The following is a 12973-nucleotide window of genomic DNA, read 5'->3' on the forward strand; positions in this document are numbered from 1 at the left end:
CTGTATAGATATTCATTTAACATTTGTTTCCCTCACTAGATTCTGAGTGGATGAGATGATGCTTGGATGGTTTACCAGTATACACCTAACAATTACCACTGTGCCTGGTCCTAATAAATACTAAATAAGATGTAATTGAATGAATGAATGGCAAAAAAAAAAAAAAAAAAAAAAAAAAAAAGTCTAGAAGAATATCCACCTTAAAATGCTAGCAGTGGTTTTCTCTAAATTCTGGAATTATTGGTTATTTAAATTTTTTTGTTATACTTTTTAGGTATTTCCAAAATTCTCTCTAGTGAACACGTATAGATTTAACTGACTTAGGTTTTTAGAGAGAAGCATGTTCTAAAGGGAACCTGTGTTTAAACAGAATTAACAACCATCTGTTTTAGACGGCTTAGGCATCAATCAGCTAGAAGACAAGAAATTGAACCAGATGATCCTCCAAGATTCCTGTTAGATACAGTTTACCTGATATACCAGGTATCGATTTATCATCTCTGCTTCAAATTTATACCCCATTGCCTGCTGGGCAAAAGTATAGATGAGCCTTTAAATATTTTTCCTTTGCCGGCCTGCACAGTATTAATTTGTCAGTTGACGGCACTAGAGACACATAATAGGAGAAAAGGGTTTCTCCTTCCTGGTTCTGCTTTGCTTGCTCAGCAGGCTCCTGCAACGTAAGCAACTTCTCCAGCATCAAGCTCCTGCAGTGCACAGTGGTCAACGGCACCCAGCAGTCTGCAGTTTATCCCAGCGCCCACCTTGGGCAGTTTCATAGTGGAGTGACTCCAGTGGGACACCTCCCTATGAACAGTTTTCCTTGGCATCCTAGAGAGCAGATTTCCAGCAAGTTCTGGAGGACAGACTTTCAGCAACTTTGGCATGGGGCACCCTATTCAGTACCTGCTATTCAGTGAGCCATGGCTGTGTCCTCCCTGACAGATCTGGATCAGCCTTGGGGCAGGGCATGTCTTCCTCAAGCACATCATCTCAACCCTAGGGTAGTGGCTGCTCCTTGTATCTGCTATTCCTATATTCTTTCGAGTTCCCTTTACTCCTTACTAGCCAATCCTTCAATATGCCAACCCCTTGTTATAGTAAATAGCTCATTATATATTAGACTTTTCCTGTTCAGCTTGCTGTGTAGTTTCTGTCTCCCAATTGGACCCTGACTTATACACCTGGATTTTGTGAATTTCAATATAATTTCCATCTTCCTCTCTTCACTAAAAAAAAGGTTAAGGATATAACTAAAATACTGCAAGGGGTATGTTTATTATAGAAGTCAAGAGCCATAATTATTCAAATATGGAAAAGGAGATATAAAGAAAGTCTCCTCAAAGCATATACAATTTCAAATGAGCAGGTACATGGTGTAAGCTGGGTAAATATCTCTTAAGCAGGGAAGGAGGAAATGTAGGTATTAAAGAAAAATATTACTTTTTTAGTGGTAAACAGCATGAAAGCAGAGCTATTAGCAAACAAAGTGTTATGGGGGGAAAACTATCAGAAAACAAAATGGTATATGCAAATAAGAAATAAAATCTGAATCTCCATGTAGGGGCCTCCAAATCAGAAAGCCAAGCAAACAGAAGGGAGCTCCTTTTTTGCAGGGCAGTGGTGCTTATCTAATTCTGAATAGTGTTATTCTTTCATCTTATTATTACTCACCTTTTATTCAAAAGACAACTAAAAAAAACCAGAATAAACCTGACCTTTTGTGAAGGAATGAATTTGCCACAGGAAAAATAAATAAATAAAACTGCAAATGCAGATCTGAAGTAATTATTAAAATGACTTACACAGAGAAATTTGCATCAAAACTAAGAAAATAATTCGAGCACATTCCTAATTTGCAGTTACCAATTATGAAACCTGAAGCAGATTTACCTTATTTCATGGGAGTTATTGTGATGATGTAGAAATTCTGGCTTCGCCCTCGGATGCCCTGGGTTTAAAATTGGGGATTCAAAGGAATGATTATTTACGAAGATTTTGAGATAAAAAATTTATCAATTAAAGGAAATAATAGCATTTAACATATTATATTGCATAAAATAAGCATACAATAATATTAGATGTAATACTATTAGTTATTAATAGTAATACAGCCAAAGATCATATTGACCTTTTATTGTCATGACACATTGTTATTTATTTGTTCAAAATGCCTTTGAGTTTTTTCCTATAAAGAAACCACTGTACTAGGAAAGGTAGAAGATATGAAGATTGTTGAAAATGCTAGTATCCTCTCAACTTCTTAATTCCCTAGCCAAAGATTGTTTGAATCATACACTTATCTTTTGCTCAACTTAAAGTCAACAAAAACATGTTTTTTTTCTGTCCACTGTTGTTATCTCACAGGTCCCCTATCCTTTACTTGTGCGATTGATTTTGCAACCTAAATCCACTGTCTAATCTTATCCATGTTAATATTATGGGTGTTTGGCCCAATGGTCCAGGACTCAAGGTCATTTTGGCATTTGTTGTATTAGCTCTCTTTCCCAGTGTTGTAACAACCATGGATTTGATAAGCATTTCTTTTGGGTATTCATCCAAATTAGAGACGATCGTTCCTATTTAATGAGTACCTATTATATGCCAGATACTATACATACATCACCTCACTTCATGCTCCCCATGAAGAAATACTGAGGCTCAGAGAGGTTCAACATCACGTACAAAGAAAGAAAGAGAGACAAACTTTAAATCTAGATCTTTGATTTTGAAGCACATGCTTTCGCCATTATATTTGTGGTTTCTAATGCATCAGAAATCACATGAGAAACAATTATATGTTTCTAGGCTTTACCCAAGAGTGTCTGATTCATTAGGTCTGGAATAGAACCCAGGAATCTGCATTTGAAAATTGCTTATAAGACTTCATGATGTCCCTAATGAACAGGAAAGGGTTTATGGCTCATATCAGACCCCTATGCAAATTACTAAAGATCTCTTTCCTGATTGTATAGATCCATTATTAATACTCTCTTGCTACAGTGAATCACGTTATGCTATTAATCTTATATTTGCTATTTAGTTCATAAGATTTTTGTGATACTTCTTTTATCTTGCATAAAGCATAAGAGAACCCTGTGTGCCAGTAAGCAGCTTATCTGAAATCAAGATAATCTACATCCTTTCTTTGGACTATAATCCTAGTAACTTCAATGGAAAAGAAAATTATTTTAGTATTCAACTAGTGATATCTATGACAGTGTAAAATGGATGCCTGAAGTGGTAGGATTATATAGAAAGAAAAGCAGGCTCTGATAGGGAAAATGAGAGTACATGACAGACAAACTCCATCCTTTTCCCAGTTCCTCTGAGAGCTGGCACTAGGAGCTAGAGAGGAAAGCAACAGACTAGTGTCATCAAGGGAAAGTTCCATAGAAGAAACGAATGGGACATGAGCTGAAACCTTAAGGATTGGGCAGGTCCTGGCATAAGGATGGAGGATGTAGGAAGCAAAGTGAAGGAAAAGAACAATAACAACATCCAGGAATTGACACGCTGAGTGAAAGAGATCAAAAAGAAACTAGGCTGACTAGAGTTATGATTTATGTTCTGGAATCCTGGGGGAGGAGATGAAGTTGGGCCTGGATATAGGAAGCATTAAAAGCACAATGGAAGAGATTGAATTTAATTTGATACAGCCAGAGGGACTCGTTATAGGTTTTTGAGTATAAAGTGACATGAGAAAGCAGTGCATTAGAAGGTGATGATAGTCACTACCATTTATTATGTGCCTACCATATGCCAGGATTTTTATAGGCAATACATGCATTTACTCTCCTCCATAAATTTAGGAGATTGGTATTATCTCAGTTTTGCAGATAAGGAAACTGAGACTTAAGGGAGATAAGAGATTCATCCAAGAGTTTACAATAAAACGGAGTTCACAATAAAAAGCCAGCATTTCACCCAACTATATCTGACTCTAAAGACCATATCATTCTGTGCTGCCTTACATGAGATTGGTCTGGTGTCCTTTAGGATTTATACTAGGGAGAAGCAAAGGTTCCAGTTAGGAGAAAGGTAACCTGGGCTTGGGTAGTGTGGTTCAGTTTGGTATACATTGGACTTGAGGGGAAGATCCCTGTTTGGGAGTGAGAGTCGATTTACAATTTGAATTACAATATGAAGCAAATTACAAGGTCAAGCCTACTCTTCATATGAATATATAATGAAGTAAGTTTTTAAAAATTATTGAGAATCTTTAGCTATAGCTATAATAGACTCTAACTAAAATTAAATATTTTGAGGGTTGAAGAACTCAATCTCTGAATGCTTAACCTTTTAAGTGAATAATGGATTTGTGAGATCTCTCTAGAGTTTTCATAGATGGTGGGATTTTTATCTTCAGATGAGTCTTTTGCCTGATGGGAGTGACCTCTCAAGAGATCTTGATTTCTTGATAATCTATCCTTCTATATTATACACAACACAGATTACAAGAGATAATGGAAATAAGAAAGCAGGTTATGGTATAGTTTCATCACATTCATTAAAGATAAAGCAGAATTTTTGTGGCTGCAAAAATGTATTTATGACAGGACTCAAGTCTGTGTGGTTTTTCTGAAGTCTTTCAGTGTTTCTCTCTCTGAGTAAGCTGTTCTCATAGCACAGATTCTCTCCTCCCAGATATTCACCAGCATATTTGATGTTTATGTCATTCTTATTTACTTTTGTTACTTTTGTTTTTTATTACTTTTGTTTTAAGAATTACTTCTTAATAACATTATATGAACATACAGATTCATTAAAATTGAATTATGTAGCATGAGGTATCCAAGTCAATAGCAGAAGAATGTTCTCCAAGCCGGGTTAGGTAGAATGATCCCCAAAATAAGGGCAGCAGCCTAATTTTACAAACCCTATGTAACTCTTAGGCCATTTCCACCCAGGAGTGAGTAAGACAGGTGTGAAGTAATTTAAAAAGCAAGCATGAACTAATTTTATGAAGGTTAATCCATACACAAAAAGAAATTTTACAAAGCACATTTTTCTGGCCTAGCATGGGTACCAACCACAGGATTTGGTTCAGCTCTGCAGGTAATGCCAGGTGTTTTTTAAAAAGGTCTGCTTACCCTTTTAAAGGATTCACATTTCTGGATCAGAATGAAAAGAGACCCACTTCCTTTCTTCCCTTATATGTTCTTCCCCATCCCCACCATAGGAACCCACAGACACTATTTTCACTGACTCTCTGTGCAACCTGGGTCAAGTGATTTAACCTTTTTAAAGGTCAGTTTCCTCCTCTTTAAAATGAAAGGGTTGAGCTAAAATGATATCTCTCTAAAGTCCTTTATACTCTTCAAGTTCCATAATTCCTTCTGACACAGTTTAGAATCTTTATATTCTTCTGTTCTCTTTTTGTATATTTAGCAACTTGAACCTCTACTTCATAAACTGTACTAACATCGCTTTCCATTGTTCCTCTAAACTATCTCTTGCACTACAACCCACTTCCTAAACTGTTTTGTCTTCCTTCCAATTGGTATGACCTTGCCTAAAAGAAGTATCCTACATTTCCTCCCATTATCAAGTGTCCAACTTAGAGAGGGCTCGAAAGAAAAAAAAGGAGTTATTCCTCAGGTCCCTGGATCTTGCCCATCTGCCTCTCCAGGCTGCGTTATTGAGCCATTGGCACAGAAACAATTTGACAGTACCCAACGAATGCCACTGGCCAGTACCTCTGAGATAAGATGAATTAGGGTCATCTTATCTGACAACTAAAAGCGGTTCCATTTTTAATCACCTCCAAAGTTATTAAAATTATGTGTTCTAAACCCAGAAGTTTCCGGGTTGTCTTTCTGGAATTGGAAAGGACATGGTCCACAGCCAAAAAATGTCAAAATAAAGTTTCATCTGTTCTAAGAATTAGCTTAAATGCTTTTCTTCTTTTTAAGCCATTTGAAAACAGCAGTGATTACCATGAAAACAGTGCTGCCTATTTAAGAGGTAATTATAAGGATATGAAATTGACAACAAAATTAGTGCCCTTAGTTGTTTTTTAAAATCGTATTAGCACTTCCACAACAGACTGGATAAATCTCTTTCCTTTTGCTTATAGCTAATTAAAATATTAATACATTTGGAATACAAAAAATGTGACTGATCATATGCAAATATTATTTGCAAAAGATAAATTTATTGTGTATAGAAAATCACCTCTAAGAAAATTAGATACCAAGGATATATTTAGTTCATGTAGTTGTTGCTCAAACTAATCTTTAAAACCAGTGGTAGGTAGGAGTTTATTTTTTAAAAAGTTATAAATCTTTAATAGCTAGGGCTTAACTAAAGAAAAAATATAAGACCATGAGTGTGTTCTTCTTTGCCGGAATCTAATGTTCTAATAAATTTCATTTAAGGGTTCAGTATTTATCATTTGAACCTCATTTAACAAATCATACCTGCAATTCTTATAATTCATATATTCCACAAACTTAAGAACTCTTATCAAGTGGCAGATATAATGCTAGGCAGTGGAAACACTGCTGCAAATACACGGTGTCTGCCCTCAAAATGTTCAACTAGGGATAGAAAAAAATTATGATACAATATTATGAGTGCTACAATGGAGGGGTGTCTAAGTCAGCTTAGGCTGCTATAAAAATATACCATAAACTAGGGAGCTTATAAACAAATTTATTTTTCACAGTTCTAGAGGCTGGAAAGTCCAAGACCAATGCACCAGCAGATTCAGTGTCTGGTGAAGACCTGATTCTAGTTCAAAAACAGCTGTGTTTTCACTGTGTCCTCACGTAGCAGAAAGGGTGAGGGTGCTCTCTGAGATCTCTATTATAAGGGCACTAGTTCCCTCATGAGGGCTCCACCCTTATGACCTTAACCACCTCCCAAAGACCCTACCTCCAAATATGATCATGTTGGGGAAATAGGTTTCAATATATGAATTTTGGGGAGACACAAACATTCATTCCATAGTGAGGGATCTGTGAGGTGCAATGGGAGTAACTATGCTTGTCAGGAACAGGGAAACTTTCTCAGAGGCTGTTAGTGAGGCTAAAAGAATATGTGTGTCAACAGATAATAGAGAAAAAGGAATTAAGAATAGCATGAGCAAACACACACACAAATACACACATACATGCAACATATTTTGTGTAGCTGGGGCATAGAGTTCATAGGGAGAATGATGACAGTTGAGGCTAATCAGGGAGACCAGATGAGGAATGGCCTAATAAGACTTATGTGTTTGTCAGGGTAAATAATGCAAGGTGCTATAACAATTCATAAATCCCAGTAGCTTAACACAAGTTTTTCTTTCATGCGTAATACTTCAATTGAGTGTAGGGTGAGCACCCTTCCATGTGGTGATTCTAGAAACCCAGCTTATTCCTCCCCATGGTGCCATCAGCTTCAAGAAGTATCTGGTTAATAATATCAAATGCTGCCTAAAGGTCAACCCAAAAAGACCTGAAAAGCGCCCACTGAGTATGGCAACTAAGAGGTCACTGGTGATGCTTCAGAAGCAGCTTCATTGGAGCATACAGGCAGAAGCCACAACACAATTGAGGGGTGAAAGAGGTGAGAAAGAGGAGCCAGTAAACACCAACTACTCTTTAAAAATCTTCGATGTGAAGAAAAAGGGAAAATAAAGATTATAGATCACTGGAGACGTATTTAAGGGGTTATTTTATTATTTGCTTTTGTCTATTTTTACCATGAGAGAGAATTGAATATGATTATATGTTGAGGGGAAGGAACTAGCTTAGAGGAAAAGGGTGCAGATGCTGAGAAGAGAATAATAATTGATTAAGTCAAGTCCCAGAGTAGGCAGGAGGCAATGAGAGTCAGAGGGTAGATAAAGGGATTAGCCTTGCACTGGAGGCCTTGTGCTTTTTCCATTGGCCTGGGAGAGAAGCAGGTGAGCAAAGGAAAAGTAACTGCAAGGCTATTTCATGAATGTCAAGGACAGTGTTTAAGGTTCAAGTGTATGTTTATGATAAACTTCAAATAATAGAGAAATACACCATTTATTTTAAAACAGTTATGAATCATGAGATATTGGATCTATTCCTGAGGAGTCTGGAAGGCTACTTAATTTTCTTCATTGTGTAGGGCTCCTGCTCACTGAATGTGCTTGAACAGCCAGATATTTCATTTATAGACTTAAAAGATATGCATGTAAATTAATATATGATTTTAATCATTACTTTGGAATATATAATAATGTAGATCTTAGAAAAGTTTGAAAACTTGCATTAGATATTGGTAGAATAATTTTGAAGATTCGTCCTATGTAAAGAAATGGAGTATAATTGCATTTTTCTGTTCGCATGTATAGGGCAACTTGATATTTTTTGTATCTGATTAAAAATATATTAAGGAACAAATCATAGTATTCTTAATGTAGGCATTTTGCGCATTTCCCATTGTTTGAAAAGGAGCTTTAGGCAAAGTTCTAAAGATTTTTGTTTATTCATCAAGACAAAATGTTATCTCAAAGGCCATAGAAAGAGAAGAAAGGAACCATCTGCTTAACTTTAATTATACTAAATTATTCTGTTTGTCTTACCATTTTACTTTCAGGTGTTAGATAATTGGGTCCATTCTACTTTTCGCCCTGTAGAATCCACAGCATCCACAAAAGCGATTACTTATAAAGTGTTAAGGAAGACTACCAATATATTCTAATAAGTTTAGGACAGTTAACCACTCTGGCCTCACTTTTCCTTTTTTGAAAATACAGAGATTTACTGGCTCTTTTGGAATCATAGAATCTCAGTGTGAAAAGGAAGCTTAGACGGCTTCACAGCTACCCCCACTGGTGCAGGAACACATTCATTCATTCAGTAAACATTTGATGAGTTCCTACTTCTTTAGCCTTATCCCAAGTCAGTTTCTTGCTTATTGTCTATACTCCAGCCACACTGGCCTTGTTTCAATTCCCCAATCTGCTTTCAACCTCAAGACCTTCTCACAGTCTATTTATTCCATATGTCTATAATACTCTTTGCCTAGAACCTGTCTCTTAGTCTGGTGGACATCTACTCATCTTGCAAGTCTCTATAATTCAAGTCACTTCCCTCAAGGAAACTTTCTTTGCCTGCCCTCCAAAATTAGCTTAAATCCCCCATTTAAATGCTCTATTTTCATATCGTTTTCTGTCATATCACAGGTAATAAAAGTTTTGTTTAATTAATGTGTAATTTTCAGTGTAATGTCTCTCTGCCACTAAACACTAATCTCCACAAGATCAGGAACTATACCTGTTTTGTTTACCCCATCTTCCTAGGTCCCTAGAAGAGTGTCTGGTACATAGTAAACATTCAATAAAATGTTCAATGAATGAAGGAATAACGGCACCCAGCGTTTGATACCGAAAAATATTTACTGAATCAGAAAGAATCCTTGTTCCTCAGAAACTCATACACTATTAGGGGAGAAGTCATGTAAATAAGAAACTATTAAATATCATAGTGGCTAAGAAGCCAAATGTTGGATCAGAATGCCTGGATTGAAAACCTGGCTTCCTCTCATACTAACTGTTTATCATTGAGCAAAGAACATAATCTACCTAAGGCTATTTCCTCATCTTTAAAATGGGGGAAATTATAGTACCAACCTGTGGCAGATAATGCAGATTGCCTTACTCATTACTTATTCCAGTTCCATTATATCTCACCTTCCTATCACACAGCACCCACCCTCGCCGAAAAAAAACCCAAAAACTTCATTTCTAGATTCCCTTGAAGCTAAGGTTCTACTTGAAACTGGGTTCCACCGAGCAAATTTAGAGGCAGAAGAGAGCTGAGAAGGCAGCAGCCACATGTGACAAGCATTGTGGTAAAGATGTCTGGTTCTTTTGGGATAGTTCCAATGGAATGTCTTAAATCTAGGCTTAGGTAGTGATCCTCATGGGTGACACCAATGAGTAGTTCTTGTAGAACGGTCAGGTAGTGTGAGTAGTGGGTATTTCTTCTGTTGACTTTAACCCTGATGCCTTATTTCTGATTGTGAAACTCCAAGCTTAGTTCTCTAGTCCTCCCAAAGATTCTGTGAGCTACTTAATACCTAGAATAAACTCATTTCTGTTCCAAATAGCTAAAAGAGATTCTGTGGTCTGCAATAACGAAATCTGGAAGACCCATTCACTAATAGTTTGTTGAAAGGGTTAGATCTAAATGTAGGCTTTGTCCTTGAGATCTGAACGCAAAAACTGTAGTAAATTAAACTAAGACAACAAATACTACATTTGTCAAACAACCTAATATTACCTTCTCTGATTTTGAATTAATACCCTTCCCCAAAATTCCTTGAGGAGTCAGTTTCTTCATTGATTACATGTATACAGGTAAAGTTTTGACAAGTACTCAGTTAAGTTGCTACTTAAAATATATATATATAGAGAGAGAGAGTGAGAGATAAATCTGGAAGAATGCAAAGCTTCATTATGTTACAAGTTATTTTTTCTTCATATTTATCTGTATTGTTTGTCATAAATAAACACATATTCCTTATATATCTTTAAAAGGACAAATCTTTTAGCTATTAATCTCTCCACATTTATATTGTCCTTTCATTTTTAAAAAGAGTTCTCACATGCACTAATCTCATGACAATCCTGTAAGGTATTTAGTAATATTGCCATTTTACAACATGCAAACTGAAGCCAGGAGATACTAGTAATTGGCAGAGTCAGAACTTGAATGACATCTTTGGCTCTAAGTCATGGGTTTTCTTGCTTTACCACAGCTGACCAGCAGTTCTTTGAGAACAGCTCTTTGTAATATGAAATTTTGATTATCAGGGCCAAATGAAAGTCTTGAACTGGAGCCCAGACCATACCATTGATTAGGTTTGCAATTTGGGGCAAGCTAATATATCTTTTTGAGTCCATTTCTATCTATAAGATCGGGATACCACATACTTCTGGTCAAGATAACCCCATAAGTTCACAACACGTGGCAATGAGAAATAAAGTGTAAGACTAAAAATTTAAAAGATAAGGCCGAGTTCAAAAGCCAGATAAACATTTCAGTGGACCGGAAATGGGATAGAAATCCAAGTAGTACAGACTTTAGGCCTGGGAACTGTTAGACTCTGATCCAGTAGCTCAGTTTCTGTATGGCAGAGGGACTAATATTCTGTGCAAAACTGGAGATGGGATCCAAGCTGATTACTAAAAGCTAGGATCAGGGGCAAAGTAGTGGTTGGGAGAATGGGTGCCTGAAAGCCAAAATTCAAAACTACGTAAAGAAACCTAAAACTAAGTACAGCCAACAAAATCAACAATCAAAACCTCATTCATTTCAGATAAATTAATTTCGCGGAACATTCTAACATATTTTTAAAAGCTTGAAGAGAGAAATAAATTTCATTTAGAAAAAGTAAGAAGGGGGCGGAGTCAAGATGGCGGCGTAGGCAGACTCTGAACTCACCTCCTCCCGTGGACACAGCCAATTTACAACTACTCGTGGAAAAATTACCCCTGAGACAGAACTGAAAACTGGATAAGAGGAACTCCTGCAACAACGGACAATCCTAACTGGGGTAGAAGAGGCAGAGACTCCCTTCTGGAGAGGAAAAACGCCGCCTTCACAAGCCGCCAGCTTCACGGCCGCGGGGAGCAGCTCACAGGTACGCAGCCTCCCTGGAGGCGCGGGGCCCTGAGCCGGGAGCGCCCCCGCTGTGGGCACTTTGTGGACCCAGCACAATCGACACCAGTGGCATAATATCTGACTTTGCCTGCTACTAAAGCATTGGGGAGCACCCCCAGAAAACCCGGTTCACAAAGAAACTAAAACTGGCTCTTAAAGGGCCAGCGCACAAACTCACCCGTTCCAGAAAGCATCCTAAAATCACCAGAAAGAAAGGTGCACAGTGCTTCGGTGACAAGAGACTCACCTAATAGGCCCTGAGTGCATCTCGGTGAGGGGTGAGACCTCTCCAGGGACTGGGACATTGGCGGCGGCCATTGTTGTGGCCTGGTGTGAGCGTGCTGACACAGACGCCATTGGAGTTCTCCCTGAGACCTGCTAGCCCAGGGTCTGCTCCACCCGCTAGAGCACCGATTTAATCCAGCTCAGCCAGGGCAGGCAGCCCACCCTAGAGACTGGCCCCACCCAACAACAAGCCCTCAGGCAACGTGTGGGCCTGCATAGATTGGTGACTGGATGCTCTGCAGCCTGGCAACTGAGCTGACTTGAGCTGGGCAGGGTGTGCACAAGGAGCGGGTGGAGAGTGTGGGGTGGTGGCGGAGTGTGTGGGGCTCCCGCCTTGGAGAGACTGGGTCCGCTTGGGGAGGTCGGGGCGCTCACACGGGGCAGGACTGTGTTGACTGTGTGTGTGGACCTGTGGGCAACAGGGCTTGTCAGCTGCAGAAGACTTGTGCTTCTCAAAGACCCACATAGGAGGTTTGCCCCACCTTCCAAAGCCTGAAACAATTGGGTGCTCCTGTGCCTGAGGGCAGCCCCACCCAGCTGCAATCCTCAGAGAGCTGACAAGAGACCTAATAGGCTAGAGGTTTACAGCAATTGTAAGGCCCTGAGCCTAACAACCTGCCACACTGGGGGCCTACTCACTTAAAAGAAATACTGCAACACAAATGTGGTATTAGAACTTACAGCCAACTGTGCTGGGGCTCCCCACACCTGATAAAGAGACTGAAGGGCCCACAACAACTACAAGCAGCTGAGCATTACAACAGCTGGCCAGGAGCATAACTCAGCCTCCCTTGGTGCCTATAGGGAGAGCTAACAGGCCACAATAGAAGGACACACGTAGCCCACATAGGGGCCACCCCTGGAACATTGAGAACTGAGGGAAGCATACTGGAAGCCTCCTAAGGCATCACTTACATAAGGTCACCTATCAAAGAGCAGGAGACGTAGCTGACCTACCTAATACGTAGACACAAGCACAGGGAAAGAGGCAAAATGAGGAGGCAAAAGAATACATTCCAAGTAAGGGAACAGGACAAAACCCCAGAAAAGGAACT

At 38.7% G+C, this 12973-nt stretch overlaps 1 protein-coding gene and 1 long non-coding RNA gene across 4 annotated transcripts in view; one reads left to right on the forward strand and one right to left on the reverse strand.

Moving 5' to 3' along the window:
* Positions 1 to 12084, reverse strand: part of LOC147913751 (uncharacterized) — a 91912-nt gene extending 79828 nt beyond the window's left edge. For all 3 annotated transcript variants that reach the window (XR_015556379.1, XR_015556378.1, XR_015556380.1), the window contains exon 1: positions 11881 to 12084. This is a non-coding gene — a long non-coding RNA (uncharacterized LOC147913751). The remainder of the gene's footprint in view (positions 1 to 11880) is intronic.
* Positions 1 to 12973, forward strand: part of LOC106803129 (ankyrin repeat and sterile alpha motif domain-containing protein 1B) — a 762921-nt gene that overhangs the window by 511408 nt on the left and 238540 nt on the right. The gene's annotated exons all lie outside the window — the stretch shown is intronic.

This window comes from Ceratotherium simum, chromosome 25 (assembly GCF_057802395.1).
Source record: "Ceratotherium simum simum isolate JZ-2026a chromosome 25, ASM5780239v1, whole genome shotgun sequence".
NCBI classification, from domain to species: domain Eukaryota; kingdom Metazoa; phylum Chordata; class Mammalia; order Perissodactyla; family Rhinocerotidae; genus Ceratotherium; species Ceratotherium simum.